Source organism: Bubalus kerabau, chromosome 4 (assembly GCF_029407905.1).
Source record: "Bubalus kerabau isolate K-KA32 ecotype Philippines breed swamp buffalo chromosome 4, PCC_UOA_SB_1v2, whole genome shotgun sequence".
Classification (NCBI taxonomy): domain Eukaryota; kingdom Metazoa; phylum Chordata; class Mammalia; order Artiodactyla; family Bovidae; genus Bubalus; species Bubalus kerabau.
The window spans coordinates 121,079,990-121,097,581 of NC_073627.1; positions in this window are offsets into that span (position 1 = coordinate 121,079,990).

Consider the following 17,592-nt stretch of genomic DNA (forward strand, 5'->3'; position numbering starts at 1 on the left):
ACCAACCCTGGCAACATGGGCTGGATATGGGTAGATTTTAACCACACCGCTCTTAAAGCCAGGAGATAGGAGGCCACGAGTAACTGCTAAGAGGGATGGGCTAGTCAGCTCTGAATCTTACAGAAAAGAGGGGTTTCTTCTCAAGCCATAGCACTGACATCCGTTCTGCAGCGTCTCTGGCGGTCCGTTTCCTCCAGCGGGTATTGGGCGGGTTGGATTGTTGCGCAGTCTTTTTGTTTTGTTTCTTTGTTTTGCATTGATTTGAAATCCACCTTTCAGCTCTATGTCTGTATTCAAGGATATTTCAGAATAAATTTACTTCATGTATTTCCAACAGTTGAAACTCAGTTCATTTTTTTAACTTGGGAAATAAACTTTATTTTCGTCAACTATTCCTGCACAATTCTTGTCTCTCTCTGTATCTTGTATCACTGTCAGGCTGAACGTCGCTGTGAAAACAATCTCACTACCAAGCTTACTTAGAAACTTCATTTTCTTTATGTAATTTGGATACTTGTGTTCCATGTTGAGGGCTAAGATATGTGTGCAGAGTGAGCAAAGGAACAATGTCATGAGTTTAGTAGATGTTAAATTCTTTTCTTTTTCTATTTTATCTGAATTGAAAGATTTTGCTGAATAGATATTTATTTTTACCTCACTCTCCAGTAACGCCATTAGCTTGTATTTGCATAGTGTGTTACAATTTTCACTTCCATCAGAGCTTTTGCTTTTGCTGTTCCCTTGGCCTGAAAGATTCTTCCCCTGGGTATCTTTGTGGCTTCCTCCCTCACAATTTCCAGTTCATTGTTCAAATGTCACCTTCTCAATAAGATCTTTATTTAGTGCTCCATCTAAAACTGCAAAACAAACGAAACTCTTCGAAATAATTTCTGCTAAATATCCCAATTCTTCTCGCTAGTTTTAACCACTTATCCCTAACACGTTCAAAACATACAAAAAAGCAAAATGACTGTCTGAGGAGGCCTTAAAAAGAAGCTGTGAAAAGAAGAGTAGCAAAAAGCAAAGGAGAAAAGAAAAGATATACCCATTTGAATGCAGAGTCCCAAAGAATAGCAAGGAGAGATAAGAAAGCCTTCCTCTGTGATCAGTGCAAAGAAATAGAGGAAAAACAAAAGAATAGGAAAGATGAGAGATCTCTTCAAGAAAATTGGAGATACCAAGGGAACATTTCATGCAAAGATGGGCTCAATAAAGGACAGAAATTGTATGGACCTAACAAAAGCAGAAGATATTAAGAAGAGATGGTAAGAATACACAGAAGAACTATACAAAAGAGAGCTTCACAACCCAGATAACCACCCTGGTGTGATCATTCACCTAGAGCCAGACATCCTGAAATGTGAAGTCAAGTGGGCCTTAAGAAGCATCACTATGAACAAAGCTAGTGGAAGTGATGGAATTCCAGGTGAGCTATTTCATATTCCTAAAGGATGACGCTGTGAAAGTGCTGCACTCAATATGCCAGCACATTTGGAAAACTCAGCAGTGGGCACAGGACTGGAAAAGGTCAGTTTTCATTGCAATGCCAAAGATTGCTCAAATTACCACAGAATTGCGTTCATCTCACACGCTAGTAAAGTAATGCTCAAAATTTTCCAAGCCAGGCTTCAGCAGTACGTGAACTGTGAACTTGCAGATGTTCAGGCTGGTTTTAGAAAAGGCAGAGAAACCAGAGACCAAATTGCCAACATCTGCTGGATCATTGAAAAAGCAAGAGAGTTCCAGCAAAACATCTATTTCTGTTTTATTGACTATGCCAAAGCCTTTGACTGTGTGGATCACAATAAACTGTGGAAAATTCTGAAAGAGATGGGAATACCAGAGCACCTGACCTGCCTCCTGAGAAATCTGTATGCAGGTAAGGAAGCAACAGTTAGAACTGGACATGGAACAACAGACTGGTTCCAAATAGGAAAAGGAATACATCAAGGCTGTATATTGTCACCCTGCTTATTTAACGTCTATGCAGAGTACATCATGAGAAATGCTGGGCTGGAGGAAGCACAAGCTGGAAACAAGATTGCTGGGAGAAATATGAATAACCTCAGATATGCAGCTGACACCACCCTTATGGCAGAAAGTGAAGAAGAACTAAAGACCCTCTTGATGAAAGTGAAAGAGGAGAGTGAACAAGTTGGCTTAAAGCTCAACATTCAGAAAACGAAGATCATGGCATCTGGTCCCATCACTTCATGGGAAATAGATGGGGAAACAGTGGAAACAGTGTCAGACTTTATTTTTCTGGGCTCCAAAATCACTGCAGGTGGTGATTGCAGCCATGAAATTAAAAGATGCTTACTCCTTGGAAGAAAAGTTATGACTAACCTAGACAGTATATTAAAAAGCAGAGACATTACTTTGCCAACAAAGGTCCGTCTAGTCAAGGCTACAGTTTTTCCAGTGGTCATGTATGGATGTGAAAGTTGGACTATAAAGAAAGCTGAGCACTGAAGAATTGATGCTTTTGAACTGTGGTGTTGGAAAAGACTCTTGAGAGTCCCTTGGACTGCAAGGAGATCCAACCAGTCCATCCTAAAGGAAATCAGTCCTGAATATTCATTCAAAGGACTGATGTTGAAGCTGAAACTCCAATACTTTGGCCACCTGATGTGAAGAGCTGACTCATTTGAAATGACCCTGATGCTTGGAAAGATTGAAGGCAGGAGGAGAAGGGGATGACAGAGGATGAGGTGGTTGGATGGCATCACCGACTCAATGGACATGAGTTTGAGTAAACCCTGGGAGTTGATGATGGACAGGGAGGCCTGGCGTGCTGCAGTTCATGGAGTCACAAAGAGTCGGACATGACTGAGTGACTGAACTGAACTGAACACATTCCGTTTTTATTTATGTTTCTTGCTTATTCTTTCTCCCCTTTAGGATAATGTCTATGAGAAGCAGGATTTTTGTTTCTTATCCTTAGTCCCACACACTATTCCTGCCATATGGAGGTCCTCCTTTATGTGACTGACCGATCCTCATGTGGTCAAGTAAATTAGCAAGTGGCTGAAGTGCCCTTTTTCTGGTGGGTTCTTGTTGGGAATATGAAGAGAGAAGGGTGATGGAGGGCTGGGTTGATTTCATTGGGATGGTTGGTCCCAGATAAGAAGACTTAGGTCAGCTTTAAAGCCTATGGCTGGAATATTGATGTAGGCTTGGTTCTGGGCATTGATCCATCACAAATGCCCAATCTCCTCGTGTCTCCACTCTGTAGACAGGCTCCATCTGTTGCTCATCTTTTCACAGGAACACTTCTGTCTTCGACTCTTGTCCTCCAGGAAATGTCTGGGTTTGTATGCTTTATAAATTAAACTTTCCTGAAGGATTCTTAGTTATTCAAGTCAGGTACAGGAAAATAATACTGCCTCTCTAGATGGAGAGGTGCTCGTGCTTGTGTAGAGGATGCCTAGCTGATTAAACTTGGCACACACATGATGGAGCTTGAAGCAGGAGTGAACATGGTAAGCATTCTGGTGTCTCTAAAGAAGCTCATGGGAATACAATGTGGTGGACACTTTGCCCCCCTTGGGAGGATGCAACTTGGTTTTGTGGTGGCCTAAGTACTCTTGCCTGGAAAATCCCATGGATGGAGGAACCTGGCTGGCTACAGTCCACGGGGTCGCTAAGAGTTGGACACGACTGAGCAACTTCCCTTTCACTTTTCACTTTCACGCATTGGAGAAGGAAATGGCAACCCACTCCAGTGTTCTTGCCTGGAGAATCCCAGGGACGGGGCAGCCTGGCGGGCTGCTGTCTATGGGGTCGCAGAGTCGGACACGACTGAAGTGACTTAGCAGCAGCAGCAAGGTATCCAGGCTGATATACACTGAGAAACTACTCTTGTATCCATGTTGTTTATGTTGCTGTTCAGTCACCCAGTCATGTCCGACTTTATGCCACCCCATGGCCAGGCCTCCCTGTCCCTCACTATCTCCCAAAGTTTCCCCAAGTTCATGTCCATTGCATTGGTGGTATTTGTATCCATGGGGCCATTTAATTTTGAGGTAGGAGAGATGAGAGAAGACAGTTAGGCAAGAGCAAGAGATAGCCCTGTGTCTTATTTTTCTGAGGCTGCTGTAACAAACTGGGTGACTTAAAGAAACAGAAATGTATTTTCTCATTGTTTTAGAGGCTAGAACTTGGAGATCAAGGTGTGGTCAGGGTTGGCTTCTGTTTAGAGCTTTGAGGAAGAGTCCAGTCCTTTCACCTAGCTTCTGGAGGTTACTGGCCATCTCTGGTGTTCCTTGGTTTCTGGCTTATCAGTCTGATTTCTGCCTTTATCTTCCATGATGTGGATGTATATCGAGTGTATGTGTCTGTGTCCAAATTTCCATTTTCTTATAAGGACACCATTCATATTGGATTAGGGGCTCACCCTATTCCAGTAAAACCTCATTTTGTCCTATTATATCTGTAATAGTCCTATTCCCATGTATGGTCACATCCTGAAGTACTTGGGGGTTAAGACCTCAACATATGAATATTTGGGAACACACTTCAAGCCATTATACATAATCGGGCATAAACACACTGTGGATATTTTATGTGTGGGTGAAGAATTCTTAGTTCATCTCTAGCTCTCAGGCAAAGTACACTCAATGTACTGATTTGTGCAAAGCACACAGTCTGCAACATCCTAAAATGTAGTCGGCCCAACTCTGTGCAACCCTATGGACAGTAGCCCACCAGGTTCCTCTGTCCTTGGGATTCTCCAAGCAAAAATACTGGAGTGGGTTGGCTTTCCCTTCTCCAGGGGGAAATGTAGTATATAGAAGTTTGTTATTATTTATTCCTCTATAAATGTTTGCATAGTGACAATTCATTTTCAAATCATGGAATTATCTTTCTTATCACAGTACTGCCTGGCCATGCCCCCTTGACCAAGCTTGTACGTTCTTATTGCAGCTGCTGCTGTCACTTCAGTTGTGTCCGACTTTGTGCGACCCCATAGATGGCAGCCCATCGGGCTCAGCTGTCCCTGGGATTCTCCAGGCAAGAACACTGGAATGGGTTGCCATTTCCTTCTCCAATGCATGAAAGTGAAAAGTGAAAGTGAAGTTGCTCAGTCGTGTCTGACTCTTCGCGACGCCATGGACTGCAGCCTACCTGGCTCCTCCGTCCATGGGATTTTCCAGGCAAGGGTACTGGAGTGGGTTGCCATTGCCTTCTCCATCTTATTGCAGGGAGTCCTGCAAATTTTACATGTGGTAGTTGGTATATTTTGAAGATTAAATTGGTGAACACCTTTCTCCCCTCATTGCCTGCCACTTGTTATCAGAAGCCACATATATTCATTTTTTCATTTATTTGTCATTTGTGTATTCACTCAGCAAACATTAATGAATCCCTGCCAAGGGAGGACAAATCAGACTTTGTTCCATGGGGCCTCAGGTTGGTGGCGTGAGATACCCATATAAACCCTTCAGTAAAATGCTGGGTATTAAGGGAAAAATCTGGACAGTTTTCAAGAAGAGTTGCTCCGTATTTCTCTGAAATCATCCTCTATCCTGGGCTGGGGGACTCAGATCACAATAGGAAAATTCCTATGAAAATAGGAAATTGTGGGTTCTGCTGCTATGTCTTCCCCAGCAAATTGCAGAGTGATAATTAGGGTTCTCGGTCCTAGGCACTGATATGGAGTGTTCTCTCCATAAGCTTTTGAGCTCTTTGGGGCAATTCTGACCAATTGACTGGAGACCTTGATTTTATCCATCTGAAAAATTTCTAAATAGAAGATACCAGGACAGCTGAACTTAAAAAAAAAAAAAAAAAAGAAGAAGAATCGTGATTCTAAACAATTTTCATTTAGTACAGAGTATCTATCACCAGGCATCATGGGGCCAGAGTCATTTAGTGCAACGGATGGCATTGTTCAGAGGTGGAACGCCAAACCTTTACTCATCTCACTCCTTATGAGGGGGCAGTGAAAGAAGGGGTGGCGACTGCTTGCAGGAGAGCCCCCTAAGGTGTCAACAGGAGGGAGGCAGTTCTAAGTCGTTTTAAAAAATGCGAATTCTCCCAGGTGTCTTCAAGTGAAGTCATTACTATCACTTGACACCTTAATTAGCAGTTAATATTTTAGCAGGAGGAACAGATGAGGTGTGAGAGGGGAACAAGGAACGCGGTGGGGATTGAAGGTGGCAGTGATGCTGGAAAGGTGTTTGAAGGAGATGGGAGCACTAATGGGAGAAGGGGTCTTGACAGTGAGTGCAAGGCATTGTTTTGTGTGTTTTGTTTTGTTTTTGCTTATTGCAAATTTTTATTGTGTCGTGGGTTGCTGAATTGATCTCATATCTCTTTCAGGAAGTAGAAAAGAAAGGTTTTTCTATAAATTTGAGCATGATAATATAACCTTCCCAAATAATGCTGGTGCTCCTACCTCTTTTATTAACTACAGAAGCTCAGTCTCTCCTGTGAATGTGTACAAGGGCCACAGAGGCTGGCTCAGGTCAAGGTGAGGGAGTGGAGGATGTGGTCTGTGGTCTGTGTTGGTCCTCATCTGACACCCACCCTTGCAAACTGATAACATGGAAGGAACTGGAGTCTGTCCTTCCCTTATACATATTAAAAAGCAGAGATGTTACTTTGCCAACAAGGTCTGTCTAGTCAAAGCTATGTTTTTTTTCCAGTAGTCATGTATGGATGTGAGAGTTAGACTATAAAGAAAGCTGAATGCTGAAGAATTGATGCTTTTGAAGTGTGGTGTTGGAGAAGACTCGTGAGAATCCCTTGGACTGCAAGGAGATCCAACCAGTCCATCCTAAAAGAAATCAGTCCTGAATATTCATTGGAAGGACTGATGCTGAAGCTGAAGCTCTAACACTTTGCCCACCTGGTGTATAAAACTGATTCATTTGAAAAGACCCTGATGCTGGGAAGGATTGAAGGTGGGAGAAGGGAACGAGAGAGGATGAGATGGTTGAATGGCATCACCGACGTGATGGACATGAGTTTGAGTAAGCTAGGAGTTGGTGATGGACAGGGAAGCCTGGCGTGCTGCAGTCCATGGGGTCACAAAGACTCAGGACTGAGTGACTGAACTGAGCTGATACTATTGCAATTTCTCTTGTTGCCACATGGTGTCGCTGTTGGGGTTGAATCCTGCACAGTCCGGATTTGCTAGTCTATCCTGCCCTGGAGATGGTCTCTAAGGCTATGTCTCATTTCTGTGTCTAGCAACTATTATGGAGGTAGTTAGCCTATGGTTTATGGGGTTACACTTCTTTTGGGGTAAAAGAAAAAAGATTGAGTTAAGGGGCTTAATGGGTGATTTCATGGCTAGTACGTTCGGTAAGGAGATGGTTGTAGGTGAAATAAATCCTAATAACAGTAAAAATAGACCATAAATTATCCATGGGGTCATTTTGGGTGTGTCTTTTGATTATTTCCCAGGATCACATAGATGGTTGACATATTTCTATATATTTATGCATCTATCTATATCTCTATCATCTCTAAGCTCCTGTTATTCTGTGCAGTTGGAATCCTCTCCCTGTTTGTGGGGCTAAGATGTGATCATTATAGGAGCACAGAGGAAAATTATCTGTGATACAAGACCATTGGATCTGGGAAAGTTGGTCATCCTGCCTAGCACCATCTCATCTGCCCCCTTTGGTTTTGATGTACTGAAAGATCACATCACTAAAATATGACCTAAGTCCTTCTGAAATGTCTAAATGTCTCAGTCTCTATGTTAATACAGTAACCTCAGGAAAAACAGGGCCCTTAGAGAGATAGCCTGTTTCACTCTGGTGTATATGCCCTTGTCCTCATCCCAGGAAGCCACTGACCACATATATGCTTTTTCCTACTAGAGCTTATTCCTAGAAAAGGGCCTAATCAACACATCTTATTAATAGAAAGGTTTAAATGACTGACAAAACTCTGTATCTCATGTATTTTAGGGACCTCCAACTTTAAGGGCAGCTGGCCCTTTAAGCAAAACAATCTGACTAATTTTGGAATTTCAGGCAGACATGAGATCATCATAGTTAGCCTCTTCAAGGGGTCTTGACTGAAGAACTTGGCCTTTCTGTAACAATGCCCTTTGGTTTCTCTTTGCTGAGAACCCACAACCAAACTGCAGTCTAGTTCTTCAGATCTATTAATGTGAAGACTGACTACAAGTCTTAAAAATAATTTAAAAATCTGCCATTCAGCACTATGTTCTTACTTTTTAAGATTTATTTTTTTGGTATGGACTGTTCTTAAAGTCTTTATTGCATTTTTTACCATATTGCTTCTGTTTTATGTTTTGGTCTTTCGGCCCCACGAGGCATGTGGGATCCTAGCTCCAGACCAGGGATGGAACCCATGCTCCCCACATTTGCATGGTGAAGTCCTAACCAGTGGACCGCTAGGGAAGTCCCACTCACTACATTTATGTTCTTTTCTCAAAAGAGTTCTCAGCATTTGAGACTGTAAATTAGTGAGTAGAAATGGTTTGGTGGACAAGTTCAGTCTACATTACAGCCTTTAAACCCTATCCTTGGGCTTCCCTTGTAGCTCAGTCAGTAAAGAATATGCCTGTTGTGCAGGAGACCCGGATTTGATCCCTGGGTCAGGAAGATCCCCTGGAGAAGGAAATGGCAACCCACTCCAGTATCCTTGCCTGGAAAATCTCGTGGACAGAAGAGCCTGGTGGGCTGCAGTCCATGGGGTCACAAAGAGTCGGGTATGAGTGGGTGACTAACACTTAATTACTTTGGGATGGAAATATTAGTTTTAGTTATGAACAATCAAAAAAGTGGTCAAATTTGTGCCACAAAAGGTTCTGGTCTCCTTTAGACAGAAGCTATAGCTATTTTTAGGAGAAAGCATGCCTTTCAAAGTCTCTGCTTATACAATCCCCTCCCCCTTACAACAGTTATTTATTTTTAATCTATCTTTCACATATTAGTTCTCTGTCTTATCTGGTTCTATTTTCTCCAAATTTTTCTCCTCTATCCTATTAGGTTGTCAAAAAAGTTCATTTGTATTTTTCCATAAGATGTTACAGAAAAACCTAAACGAACTTTTTGGCCAACCCAATATTTTGTTGGCCAGCATTTTCACCTTAATTTTTCTTTCTTTCTTTTTTTTTAAGTATATTTGATTTACATTCTCTTTTCAATGCCTTAGCTTGTAGGCATTGCCTGCCAATAGGTTCTTGTCCTTCCTATTGCTATCCAGCTAGGAGTCCACAAAAGGGCATCAGATGTGTTTCCACAATGCAGTTTCCAGTAGCTGGAAAATAGAAGTGAATAGACTACACTTCAGTAATCTCCCAGTGGAATTTTAAGAGAGTTATTATGGCAGTAGTACGGTGAATGGAGTTTTGTAACATAGCAAGGTAAGTGCCAGCTGCGGAGAGTAAGGGCTGCTGTTCGGGCAGCAGGCTGGGTGCTGCAGGTGCTGGAAAAAGGCATCCTGCAAGCCATGGTTGAGTGTTGACCTGGTTCCAGATTCATCGCTGCAATCAGCTGTGCTTTGTGCTCCTTGGAGAGTCACTTTGGCCTGTCTGAAGGAGTCAGCTGTTGTAAATTATAAGTGTGGATCCAGGGGATAATTCTTGGCTTTCATCATGCTGTGAAGGCTCCAGCAATTAATTTCTTCTGTTCTTCTTGCAGCCAAGGATTCTCCACATTATTCATCTCTTTGGGCAAAAGCTATCGGTGGCTTCTGAGTTATTTTCTCATTAGGCGTTTGATGGGAATTACTTGATTGTGGATGGCTTGTACTTGTAGTTCATTTTGCAGGTAGGTTCTGCCCAGGTAAGACTTCAGCAGTAGCTTAATTTGTCTTAAGCTCCCAAGGCACAGAGTTCAGTGTGGTGTTTCCGTTAGACACAAAGGTACCAGCTTGGCGTTTTTGAATCCAGAGATACAACTTGCTGATGCTTTCAAAGTGGCTGGTTTCCCCGTGTGCACATAACAGGACCCAGAGAGTTAAAACTGGGCTTTTGTTTCTGTTACCTTATAGGAAAACAAAACCGAAAAAGGGCCCTGAATACCAAAAAAAAAAAAAAAAAAAAAAAGCCCCTGAATAGCAACCTTTCCAGTCGGGAGATTTAACACTGAAACAAAACAGAGTCTGAAAGAGCCCTGGATCTGGCAAGCCACAGGGAAGAAACTGTGCAGGGCAGAGGATGGAATTTAGCCCCCAGGAGTCTGTCTCAAGTCTCAGGAGCTCACAGAGAATTCAGAGGATGAAGATGGGGTCCCTGCAGGACGGTCCTGCTGATCGTTTACGTTTTTGTGTGTGGGAAGGGTTGATAAATTCACTTCATGGTACATGTAGTGATTTAGCCCTGTCTTTCAACCCACTCCAGTACTCTTGCCTGGAAAATCCCATGGACTGAGGATCCTGGTAGGCTACATGTCCATGGCGTCGCAAAGAGTTGGACACGACTGAGTGACTTCACTTTCACTTTCACTTTCTTGATTAGTAAGTAGTGTTCCTTCTTCAGGGTCTTTGTTAGGCCCATACTGCTGCCACATCACCAGGGAAAGGACACGAACACTGCTTAATGAAAGGGATGCTTTGAGTTTTCACAGTCTCATGGAAACAGTTCCATTGAGAGGCAGGAGTAGAGAGGAGCTGCATTCAGATAGCCAGAGTGTTGCTTGCTTCTCAGGAGGCCAGCTTGGGTATCTTGCAACCCCCAGGCATGGAAGCCAGGACTTTCCTCCTCCTTCCGGAGAGGTATAATTAAGGACTGCTGGCTTAATTATACCATGGACAAGTTGGTCTTTCGTGCTCTTAGTCTTTTCTGTGATGAGAAACTCACTTCATAGTATATCACCCACTCTTAGCACAGCTCATGGCAAAGTAGTCATTTAATAACTATTTGATGAATGAATGAATAGGTAATTGACCAGGGCTGGGAATCCGTCATTTTGGTGCCTTCATGTTGCCATGCAACCTGCCTCGCTTTTCTCATTTCTTTTGCATCCGTAGCACAATTGTCCTGCTTGCAGTTCTGCCGCTGCTGAAGTAGCCATCTCATTGGAATGTAATTGGAACAGCTCATTCTCTCTGAGGTGTAATAGTAGATAATGAATAATGTAATGTGCTACCCTCGAAGGGTTATGCACATTTGAACAGGTGACAGGTAACTGTAGACAGAGTCAATAATAAGAATAGATTTGTAGTAAAGGTGAAATTTCAAGTCAATGACAGGGCACCGACTTCAGGCAGGAGGGGGCCCTTCTGTGTTTTCCCCTCATACCACAAGGCCCCGTGAACTCTCGATCCTCAACATAGATGATCTGACAGAGGTGCCCTGAAGTGCCCGAGTCACCCTGAGGGAGTGTCTTTCTGTCTCCTCACTGGACAAGAATCCAGGTCTTCTTGAGGCCAGCCTGATCTCATGTGGCATTGGAGACCAGAGGGAGCAGGGCAGGAAATAGGGAAATAGGAACAAGTTCACTACTTGCTTTTCAGAGTTCTCCAGTCAAGCAAAACTCATGTGGGGCTAATGAGTGCTGAAAATAATCTGCAGCTCTGACAGCCTCCTTTAATGGAAGTCGTGTGTTGAACATGAAGTCAAAGTCCATAACCATCAGTTCTTCTTCAGTGGGAGGGCACGAAGGGAAGGGGATGATTGCCCCCCCCCTTTTTCTTTTAATTCAGTGAGGCAAGGACTGACTGATTTATTTACTTACTTATTTGGCCACCCACAGCATGTGGGATCTTAGTTTCCCAACCAGGGTTTGAACCCTCACCCCTGCATTGGAAATGCGGAGTCTTAACCAAGGGACCATCAGAGAAATCTGGGGCTGGTTGCCTTTTGACAGAGGTGAAGAAGCTGAGTTCCTGGCCTATAGGACAGCCTAGCCAAGGTCATTCAGCAAGCAGCCGAACTGCTTGGCTGCTACTAGCCCAGCTCACTGTTGCCCTGAAGATTCAGTATGGCAATTGGAAAGCAGAGCAGCATCTGAGTCAGTCTCTTTGGTGGGGCTGTGGGGAGAGTGGGTGTCAGCAGTCTAGGCTTGCAGAGGCTCTGAAACAATACCGAATATTTTGTAACAGGTATGTGCTGAGTGTTCTTCTCTCACTCCCTACATTTGGGGCATTCAGCATATAATCCTGCAATTAGTTCATTAAAAAAATAAAAAAATGACTTGCAGGTCACCTTTAAAACAAACGGAGAAGCAGTTTTGAATTTAGCAATTTTTCATTTTTGACATCCAGTACTACCTCAAGCTCTGCAGTTACAAATAATGCTTGCGGGGGACGGATCCTTTTATGCACATTGGAAGAAAGAAGGGTTATACATTATGAATAGAACAAGGATAAAGGAATTGGCTGTGTAGTGCAAGATATTTGGAGTGCATTAATCAGCCCATCTCTTTTAGAGTGAGAATCATTTTTAAAAATGGGTATTAAACAGAATGCAAACAATTTGTGCTACTCAAGTCTGCTTGATGTACAATGGATGAAGGAGGGCGAAGTGAAGGTGAGAAAGCACAGGGAGCAAGGCACTGAAGAGAGTGCTTCTCAGGGTAAAATGAAGTAAGGAAATGAGCCAGAGCTTGGGAGAACCACCAAGATGGCATCTAGTCTTACTTACATCCCCACAGCCCTTGACACATTGATTCATTTATCACTTTACAAGCAGCAGTTGGCTGCCTGTCACGGGCCATCCTTGATCCCATGGAATGCCCATGCTAGGGGAGAAGACAGATGCCTATGCAGAGGCTACCAGTAGGACTTGCTATAAGGGAAGCAAGCACAAGGAAGCTGTATCAGTTAGGAATGCTTTCCTTTACAAAGTAATGAAAAAGTGGGCATCAGTGGTTTAAATAAATAGTCTTAGATTTTTCTCATACCAAGCAGTCAGGAAGTAGGCAGCTGGGGTCTAACCCCTCAATCCGTGAGGGCTGGTATCTCTGATTTTCTTGAACCCTTTTTCAGTGTTTGAAGATGGCAACTGTACATCTGCTTCCAGAACAAAGGAGAGGCTACTGGTAACTAACTAGCTTGTTCATCATGGCAGGAAAGCCCTTTCTCTAAGCCCCAAGGCAGATTTCCACTGACACCTCACAAGCCCCAACTGTGTTAGGTGGCATGCCTTCTTCACACCAGCTACAAGGGGAACCAAGAAAGTGAGAACTTGGCTTTTCCAGGTCTCCCGTCTAAGCCTTGCCCTCTACCCCAGGAGGCTAACAGATGAGACACCAGAGGGCTTCCTTTCTTTTGGGTTTGGTTCGTGGGCAGTGCTGGACAGATGGAGGGAAGGAGGAGAGCAAGACAACGCTCTTGGAGAGGACAGCATCTTTGCCCTTGGCTCCACCTTGTGTGGCTGCGGCAGGCAGGCAGCCTACGCAGTTTCTGTCAGGTGGCCGTCTCCTCCTCGGCAGGTGACAGCTGACTTTCCTTTCCTTTCCGGTCTAGAGATGTCCTCCTGCCACTCGTACTCGTCACCTCCCATCCCCAGCGTGTACTGCAGTATTCATTAGACTTTCTTTCTTTCCAGTCCTTTGCAAATAGGCCCTTGGTGAAGCTCTTCTTAAATTACCCCACGTGAATGCACTGTTTCCTGTGTGCATCCTGACTGATATAATAGGAGGGTTGGAAATTGGTGTTCTTGGAGCCACTCAGCATTGTCTGTCAGAGGCACCCATTCCCTGGGTGGGGGAGTATGTGGGTAGTTGTGGGGTGTCTAGGAGGGTTCACAGAGGAGCTGATGTCTGAGGGAAATTTCAAAGAATAAGTAGAATAGCACCAGGTAGGGAAGGGATGGGAGATGGAGGGGATGTAGAACTTTGTGGCAAGAGGAGTTAATATGTGCAAACCTGTAAAGGTGCAAGGAAGCATGGGATAGCTGAGCAGCGGTGTGGAGAACGGAAGGCTCTGTGAAGCACAGGACAGAAGAGTGGGCGTCATGAACACCAGCAATGTTTGGAGTTCGATCCTGAGGGCGACAGGGTGCCTTAAATGATTTTGAGAAGGGTCTGGCTTAAACTGTGCTTTACAAAGCTGATGCAGGATTATTACAGTGGGTTGAAAAACCGTCTGAGAGAGGTTAAGGAAGTTTCTCCAACTTTTCTCTATGAAATGATAAAACTCTAAATGAAGACTAGCCTTCCCTGAAGACCTTCCCCACCCAAAGCAGTTGCTACGTAGCCCTATTACACCCTGTATCACAGAGCATTATGGTATTATTATATTATTATAATAGAGTGCTGTAGTTTGCTATGTTATTGACTTTTCCATTTATCTATACAACCCCATGGGGCTAGGGACCATGTCTCAAATTATCTTTGTGTTCCCAGCACAGTGTGGGACACGATACATATCCCATAATTGTCTGTTGAATCGAATGGAAGGGCTGCGATCGTCATCTACTGATACAGACCTACTTTATATGCAAAGCGGTTACCTGCGGTGACTACAGTATAGCTTGATCTCGTATCCTATAGTTGTTCTCTTTCTGATTGAAAGACAGAAGGGACAAAAGGGAAGAGAGGGAAGAATGGTAGGAAGGAAGCAATGAAGTGAGGAAGTGTTATGAGTAAGTCTGGTTTTCTGGGTGATGTGGATGAGAAGGGCAGGGATGGGGGTGTTGGACCAGCTAGGGCATAGAAATCTACTGTGCATGACCCCCAAAATCCCAAACCAGAAGAAATCAAAGACAGATCTACTTCGTTCAGTGAAATGCAAGAGGGGAAAACAGATTGGGTAGCCAACACTGTACCTTCATCGTCCTCATGCAGGCTGAATTGTTCTTGCATGGGCCAGGGTTGCTGCCCAGAAGTCTTTTCTGGAAGCACAGGAAAGGAACAGGGTTGCCTCAGATCCTGAATCATGTGCAGAAGTTATTTATAAGAGTTGCTTCCCTTCAGTCATCTGGCAGGGGATGAAAGGCCCTCTAACTCATTTCCTTGATAGTGTTAAAAAAAAATGCAGTCTGACCAGATGCATCACTCAGAAAAAAATGGGTAGCAAGAGAAAAGATAGTAATACATTTTGAAGGGAGAATTGAAAACAGTTTTTGATAGTTAAGAAGAATACAGCCACAGATTAGAAAACTTAGATATCTATAAAAACTTGATTAACTTGAATATTCTGGAAAAAGTGTCAGAGAACAGTTAAATGTGTCTTTAAAACCTATAAGGTTGTGTTGGCTGAGATAGTGTCTTAGGACTTCAGAAGGAAATTTTCCAGTGGTTTCTCTTCTAAGCCAGGCACTTGCCATATTATCTCATTTAAATCTTAGAAAACACAGAAGTTGATGTTATTGCATTCATTTTGCTGAAGAGGAAACAAGCTTATGAAGCTTCAGTAACCCACCCAAGGGCACACAAAATGTGATGGAGCTGAGACTTTGATCCAGTGTCTGATTTCAGTGATTGTTAACTTTGTCCAGCATGCAGCTCTCATGACATTTGTATCAGTCTGTATTTCCCCCCAGGTACCCATATTCTGTTATTTAGTTTGATTCCAGATGTTTCTCCGAGGGGGGTTAATTCTCAATCCTAATAAAAGTTTCAGTTGTAAAATTGCATCTTGAATCTTAATCTTTCCTTGCACAAGAAAAATAGGGATCATTAGGACTCTTGAATTAATCTTTCTAATAACACAGTTTTTCTTTCTCTCAGGGTTTTTTGTAAAGCTTTGATGATTTACTGTGTATTGGTCCTATGGAGTATTTATTTCAGGAATAGCGTGTGACCATCGTTACCAGGCCTGTGGTTTCATTCATCTGTTTTTGCTCTGCAGTGAAGGCAGGTGACACATGCATCTTGGATGTGCTGGGCTCTGAGGGTGAACAAACCCCCCACCAGGTCGTGGTAAGAGCATCTACTTTTGGTCTTTATCAGCAATTAGCTTGGAACCTGTTCACAGGATGATTGCAGTGAGATATGTCTCATATTTCTTCAGGTGCTGAAATGTGGGATTTCTTGTTGGTGTTAAACAATCTGGAGTGCACCATCTCAGTGGCACCAGCCACCATGGCCTGTGGTGCTGGGCCCTTACGTGTGTGACTGAAAGCTCCCTGGGAGAATGGTGTCCTCTGGCTGTAGGGAAGTGATGACTTCTGTGTTTGGCTTGGAAAGCTTGTTCTTCCTGGGCCATGGTCGCGGCAGTTTCCTGTCCACCGGTGGAGGTCATACCTTATATACCATGACCCTTGGCCTATCCTGTGGCTCTGGCTCTTGTGAACTCAAGGCATCTTTGCTATTGTCATTAGCCTGAGATCTGAGCTCTCAGAGAAATTCAGGTTCTCAGGAACCCTGCACCTAAGGCTCAGAGAATGTCTTCAGAGGCTGCGAGTAGTCTTTACAATATGCGTTTCCTTAATGATTCATTTCTTAGTACTTGGTACTCTCTTTGGTTATGGGCACTCAATTTCTTACGTTACTTGTGTCAGACCCTGGGTCCATCGTGGTGATAACTAGAATGTAGCAGGATTGATACATGTCTGCTAAACGAGTGGCCCCCCAGCACGAGTCAGCCTCCTTTCCTTTCTTTGCTTCCTTGCCTGTTAACTTGGTGGAGGGGATCTTGACTGCTATCACTGCCACCAACTTAGGCATGAGTCACGTTGAAGACACACATACATTTACAGCCCAGCTAATGACTGACTCTGAGCCCTCGTGGAGCTGATTTTTCAGTTGTGGCCTTTAACTCTTTCTATAGTCCCATGAATAAGATTATGTTATCCTCTTCTGCTGCTCCCTGAATTTGGAGGAGGTTTGCTGTACATGGTTTTGCATTACTGAGACTTTGGGAGCAAGTCAGATATGCAGATGACAGAACCCTTATGGCAGAAAGTGAAGAGGAATGAAAAAGCCTCTTGATGAAAGTGAAAGAGGAGAGTGAAAAAGTTGGCTTAAAGCTCAACATTCAGAAAACGAAGATTATGGCATCTGGTCCCATCACTTCATGGGAAATAGATGGGGAAACAGTGGAAACAGTGACAGACTATTTTTTGGGCTCCAAAATCACTGCAGATGGTGACTGCAGCCATGAAATTAAAAGACGCTTACTCCTTGGAAAGAAAGTGATGACCAACCTAGATAGCACATTCAAAAGCAGAGACATTACTTTGCCAACAAAGGTCTGTCTAGTCAAGGCTATGGTTTTTCCAGTGGTCATGTATGGATGTGAGAGTTGGACTGTGAAGAAAGCTGAGTGCCAAAGAATTGATGCTTTTGAACTGTGGTGTTGGAGAAGACTCTTGCAAGTCCCTTGGACTGCAAGGAGATCCAACCAGTCCATTCTAAAGGAGATTGGTCCTGGGTATACTTTGGAAGGACTGATGCTAAAGCTGAAACTCCAATACTCTGGCCACCTCATGCAAAGAGTTGACTCATGCAAAGAGTTGACTCATTGGAAAAGACTCTGATGCTGGGAGGGATTGGGGGCAGGAGGAGAAGGGGACGACAGAGGATGAGATGGCTGGATGGCATCACCAACTCGATGGACATGAGTTTGGGTGAACTCCAGGAGTTGGTGATGGACAGGGAGGCCTGGCATGCTGCGATTCATGGGGTCATAAAGAGTTAGAAACAACTGAATGACTGAACTGACTGACTGACCAGTGGGACGGAGGGCTACGTGAATAGTTGGCTGTATGTAGAA